Below are 6000 nucleotides of genomic sequence, written 5' to 3'. Positions count from 1 at the left end.
CGGCGCGCGGCTGCTCCAGGGCGCCGGGCCCTCGTCGGCCGCGGCACGGCCCGGGCTCGGCGACGGCCGGCGGCAGGGAGGCTCGGCGCGCGGCGGCGCCGCCACAAGTTGCGCTGCTGGCGGCGAGGTGAGTGCGCGGGGCTCAGCCGGCCGGGCGCGGGGCAGGGGGCGCAAACTTCTCCGGCGGGGGTGGGGGGCTGCTGGCGGGCGGCTCGGGGCGCCCGCACGCTCCGCCCGCCGCCGGGGCTCTGGAGGGGCAGGTCCCCAACTGTCCCCGGGGCTCGGGCTGGGGTGCGGCGCGCTCCCTGCAGGCTGAACAATACCCCGAGGTGGCCGCTCCCCAAAGTGCCGGCGCGTCGGGGGCGGGCGGAGGTTGGGGGGGGCTTTGTCCTGGGGAGGGGGAGGCGGCCGGTAAGTTTGGGGAAGCGCTCGGTCTGTCCCCTTTGTCTCCTGATTCTGGGGCTGGCCGGGCGAACCTGCGCCGCCGCGGGATTCCCCCCCCGTGGGGGAGGGGCGCCCCATTCATCCCCGGGCGCCGGCCAGCCCGCCCGGGACCGGCTGGAAGCGCGGCGGCGCGCAGTAGAGTGAGTGGCGGGCGAGGCGACGCGGGCCCGGCGGCTGCTCAGTTTCCGAGACGCAGAAACTGTCAAGTCCGGAGCTCCCCGGCCCGAGCGAGGGGACCTGGCTGAGGGCGACATGTGTGTGTGTGGTGGGGGCGCCCCTGGTGAGGCGGGGTCTGCAGAGTGCGGCCTGGAGAGGGTGCAGACCTGTTGCTCTTGGGCTCCTGGGGCTCGGGGGAGGGGTGCCCCCAGATCGGTGTCCTGGGCTGTGCTTCCCTGGGGGACCATCCCTACGGGGGGTGGGGGGCGGCGATGCTCGGAACGGCGTGGGGGTGCGCCTTCGCGTGTCGGTGAGCGCCTGGTATGTGACAATTTGGGGTCGCTAGAGGCCCGCCCGCGCTGGGGTAGGGCCTGGACTTCACGTGCGTTGCCCGAGCGCGCGGTCAGGCCTCGCCCCGGCTCGCTGCACGGCCTGGCATTCTCCGAGCCAACTGCGTTGGAAATTCCACAAAGTTCGAGTTGGAGGTGGTTTTTTTTAATACCCCCAAGTCGGTGATGATGTGGAGCAGAACCCCCAAAGAAACCAAAACCCACCTCCTATTGCCTCTGCAACCGTTTCTGGTTTGTACAGTCACATGTGGCTTGACCCGACTTCTGGATGTTTTTCTCTGCTGGTGCGCCGCCTGAGTCCCTGGTTTAACCTGGAAGGGGAGGGGCGGAACTCTAGATGGGAGGGGGCGAAGGGAGAGCCCTGCGAAGGTCCCAAGTGGTGGCTTCCGGGTAGCAAATGACTCTTGCCGATTTTATAAAAAGTTTACAACTAGTTACTCCTAGAAAAGAGGCGATGGGGGTGGGGGGCAAGAATGTTGAGTATGGCACAATGAAGACGTTAAGATGATACTTTTTTCCCCAAAGGATCTTAGTGTTTCAAATGGGCTGCAGATTCTAGTGGAAAACCACCCAGCTGGATAACTAATCCAGGGATAAAGAATGGAGTTCATCACTTGACCCCGCTTATTAAAATGGCCCTTAAGGGGATTCTAGTCCTTAAGTGAACACACACCTGTGGGACAAAAATTGAGATTTTTAGGTGTTTTAGTTGGTGGTGTGCACTGCGCGGCAAGTATTACTGGATCCTCCGGGGTTGGTTTTTCTTTTTGCTTGTATACAGAGCTTAATCAGTCCAGCAGTTTTCCACACCCCCATTTCCTCACCCTTCCTGAATGTTTTAATGGGGTGAGTAGGGACGGTGCAGATGTGATGTCCTGGTTGGTCTTAATCTCACCGTCACCTGTGGGAGTTTTAGGCTCCTCATCTGGGTGATGGCATCAGGAGTTTCCCTGAATGGACTGTTAGGAGGGGTTCAGTGGTTCTAGAGCCTGCAAAGAGGTGGACCGAGCCCTTGAATCCAACTGTCTTGACACATAATGCTTGGCTAGAAACCCAGCCTTTGTCCCCATTTGGCCTGAACTAGTGAAAGGGCCCACCCTGCTGACCTTGAAGGCCTGCAGCTTTTCTGAGCGTCGTTTCTTAAATGTGTAAAAATAAAAAAGGGGAATTGAAATCATGGTACTCTGTATTGTGAGGACAGAAAGAATGTGTAAGTTTTCTGAAAACTGTAAAGCTGCCTATAAATTTTAGTTGTGCCATTGTGCAAATCAAATAATTGTCTTTACGTTATTTTTTTTTTAAGATTTTATTTATTTATTTGACAGAGACACAGCAAGAGAGGGAATACAAGCAGGGGGAGTGGAAGAGGGGGAGGCAGGCTTCCCGCCTAGCAGGGAGCCCGATGATGCGGGGCCCGATCCCAGCACTCTGGGATCATGACCTGAGCCGAAGGCAGACGCTTAAGGACGGAGCCACTCAGGTGCCCCCTCTTTACGTTATTTGAAAACCGTGCACTTAATGCCCTGTGCCTACCAATTATTATTTCCATTCTGCTGCAGAGAACACTGACTTGCTAGTACATAGTGGACGGAGGATTGTCTGATTCCTGAAGCCCAGCTCTTAAGCTTGATGTTCCTATTTTCATGTCTCCCTAGCATGAGTTTTCATGTTTGGACAGCTAAAGCTCTTCATGTTACATACACACGTTGACGAATGAGAGTCTACCTTGAAATCTGTGTATAGATACAGATGTTGATGAATGAATCCACGTTGAAATCTGCGTAGAGATACAGATGTAGCTCCACGGAATGAAGAGACTTTGGCCGCAGTAGAGGAATCGCTCTTATAGCTTCATTGTCCAATATGGTAACCAGTGGCCACATGTGAGCACTGAGATTCAAATTAATTAAAACGCCCTGAAATTAACAATTCTGTTTTTTCAGTCCCTGGAGCCATAATTCACGTACTCAGTAGGTGCCTGTTAGTAGTGGCCACCATATGAGCAAGGCACACACAGAAAGTTCTGTTAGAGGGTGCTACTCTGTAGTTACTGCAATGAAATATTAATAAAATAAGTTAGTGTACTTTTTGTTGGGGAGGGAGAAGCTATAAAAGTTTGAAATAATTCACAAGTAAACTAAAAAAAAAAAAAAAAAAAAAGACCTATTTCCGCTAGTGATTGACCCAGGAAAGTGATCTCAGAGAATGGACCCTTTTTTTTTTTTTTTTTAAAGTAGGCTCCCTGCCCCATGTGGGCCTTGAACTCGTGACCCTGAGATCAAGAGTCGCATGCTGTACTGACTGAGCCAGCCCTCCCCCAGTGAATGGATTCTTAACCTGCAGTTGAGAGCTATAGTTTTGTATTGCGGTGCTTTGATCAGTTTTGGATTAGAAAACCAGGACTCCAAGCCAGAGTCTGTCCCTGAGTATTTAACCTTGGGGGAGGCAGGAAGCAGGTCTGCATCGATTTCCCCATCTGAAAAAAGGCATAGCCGCAAGCCAGTCTCCAAGATGCCCACCTAAGCAGATTGTGGTGAGCATCCCCTGGGCTGTTCGGGAGTCCAGGTTGTCAACCTCGGTGAGGCCCTGAGTGGGTGATTGTGGGCGTGGTTGTGTGTGACGTGTTTTAGCCCTTGCTTGCTGTGGATACCACAGGCTTTCAGCACCCCCCACCCCTTGAAGTTTAAGTCTTGAGTTTTGAGTTTCCGTCTCTGGAGGTCAGAACCTTCCCTAAGGCTCATAGGGACTCTTTCCAACAAAGTGACATTTCACAATCGTTGAAGTTTTTTTTTTTAAAATGGCTGAGTGCTGTAGCCTTTTCCTGTATGCCAGGTCCCTGAGTCAGGATGTTATTTTTATTACTTAGTTGATGTGCCCTTTTCACAGTTCTTTGTATTTTTTATAGTAGTGGCTTAGAAATTTTATTTGTAAACGAGGATGGGGGGTACCCAATTTCGTGTCTCTCAGAGAGGTGACCTCCCAGATCACCTTTCTGCCCTTTGTCCTCACTCTCTGTTGCTTCCTCACAGCTTTGGTGTGACCTGTCTGAGTTTGGCTGAAAGTACTTATTAAATACCAGGGATGTCCCTGATTGTCTTCCAGAGGTGGGAGAGGGGTCTCTGCCTAGGGAGGCCAGACCCAGAAAAGCCAGCTCACGGAGGTCCTCAAGAGCCAGGATTTGAGATTCTCAGTTACCTGTTGGGGCGGCGACCAGCTCAGCCAGCTTGGCTCATACCTGGGGCTGCCCCTTGCTTGCTCTCCGCTGGGGCCCACGGGGCTCTGCCAGGCCCAGTGTCCAGCCTAGATGACAATCGCAGATGCTCTGTGTCTGGCATGATGTTGTCTCTGCTGTGGTTTCCCGATACCTGGCATTTGCCCCCCCCCCCTTAAAAAGAGAATAATGTGCTACATCCAATAAGCTGTTAATCTTTCACCCCTAAAGACATTGAAAAAAAAAGTTTCAATCAGGAAGCAAGACTAAAGTCATTTTGTAAACACTTTTTTTTTTAAAAACTTGGAACGATAAGCTCTCCATAATGTGAGTTTTCCCCTTGGGTCTTACCCTCTTCGGCCCTTCCTCCTTCTCCATCCTTTCCACGGGGCCTGACCAAACCGACTACACTGGCCAGATTGGCAAAATGACCCAACAAAGCCAAAATAAGAGCTGGATGTGGGAAGAGCCTAGCAAAGTCAACATGTTTATATGGGCCAAAGAGAGCTTAGTCTGAGAAAAAGCGTTGAAGACCTCAAGGGAAAAACGCTGTCATTCAGGAATTCGCTCCCCGGGTGGCTTCTGGACCAGGGTGCAGGGAACTTGACTAAAGATGGTTGTATGCACTGCATGGGTAGGTTCACTCCAGTATCATTGCCGTGAAGTACTTGTTGGCAGTCCACTACGTGATCGAAGACTGCAGACGTGAACTGGAAGCTAGTGAAAAACGGAATTGGGGCAAATTTAAAGTGAAGACACTGGAAGAGAGATGTTTCAGTCTTGCAGAGGAAACTGGGTGCAGTGGCAGGTGGGAACAGAGGTGGAGATGGGGATGATGCTCAGCTTCCAAAGAAAGGGACGTCTTTGGAGATGAGGACAGAGGAGATGGTTTATGGCAATTGTACTTTGAGCACTGAACTCCAGAATCTGGCAGTCAACTAAGGGTTCTCAGTGGGGGCATTTTTGCCCACTACCTTCAAGGAAACGTCTAGAAACATTTTCAGTTGTTGCAGTCGGGGGGAGGGGGATGGTGGATCTACGGGGTCTGTGGATGCTGCCAAATATCCTACATTGCACGGGACAGTCCCCACCACAAAGAATGATCTGGACCCAAATGCCAAGAGGGCCAAGGTGGGGACGCCAACCCTGAATTAAACGGTCAGCATACGACCACGTGTGGGACAGAATCTGGGGGAGGTGGGTGCCGAGCAAAAGCAAGTTCTGTATTCTCACGGCACATGTGTGCTTTTTGGGAATCTGTTAGGTAAATCATACCGCAGATTGAGAAAGGAAGTTTCTGTTGCTCACAGGAGGAGGGGAAAGAGGAGGTAGGAGTGAATGGACTTGGAAGAAGGAATAGAAACAAGGCCAACAGGTGTGTGTTGGGGGGGGGGGCGGCTCTTCGTTGCCTGAGCTCCCCTTCAACCCAAATAGTTTAGAGCCCCCAGGTGCAAGTGCACTTTGAAGGCGTGTTTCTCGACTTTTTCCTCACGGTTCTATTGATGTGTCGCACATTGGCTAGGTCTTACTTTTGGTCAGCTTCTGTGTACTTTTGATACTTATTACGGAATAAACGGTCCCTGTCTCATACAGACTCTGTTTTACCCAGCGCAGTGTGGGTGAACCTAGAGGTGAGGTTACCCCTGCACCTGCAGGCCCGTCTGGGCACTTGGGAGGGTGGGGGCAAGTGAGTGAAGTTTTAGTTGCTTGCAGTACTCCATGATGCCTCAGTGTCCATCCCTTCCTCTGACTGCTCGAATTTAGCAAACGAGGGCAGCCAGACGTGGACCTGCATTTTCCAAGTATCAGCTGGAAAAGGGCGCCGTTGGCGCCTGGAGT

The 6000-nt window shown here is 52.5% G+C and overlaps 1 protein-coding gene across 1 annotated transcript in view; it reads left to right on the top strand.

The window, feature by feature from the left end:
* Nucleotides 1–7: 7 nt before the first annotated feature.
* The window catches only part of TBL1X (transducin beta like 1 X-linked), a 213653-nt gene continuing 207660 nt past the window's right edge, over nt 8–6000 (top strand). The window contains exon 1 of the mRNA XM_021691209.2: nt 8–127. The gene's annotated coding sequence lies outside the window, so the exon portion shown is untranslated. The remainder of the gene's footprint in view (nt 128–6000) is intronic.

This window comes from Neomonachus schauinslandi, chromosome X (genome assembly GCF_002201575.2).
Source record: "Neomonachus schauinslandi chromosome X, ASM220157v2, whole genome shotgun sequence".
Lineage (NCBI taxonomy): Eukaryota > Metazoa > Chordata > Mammalia > Carnivora > Phocidae > Neomonachus > Neomonachus schauinslandi.
Note: the sequence above shows the minus strand (reverse complement) of the source record. Positions and strands in the feature narration are given on the sequence as shown.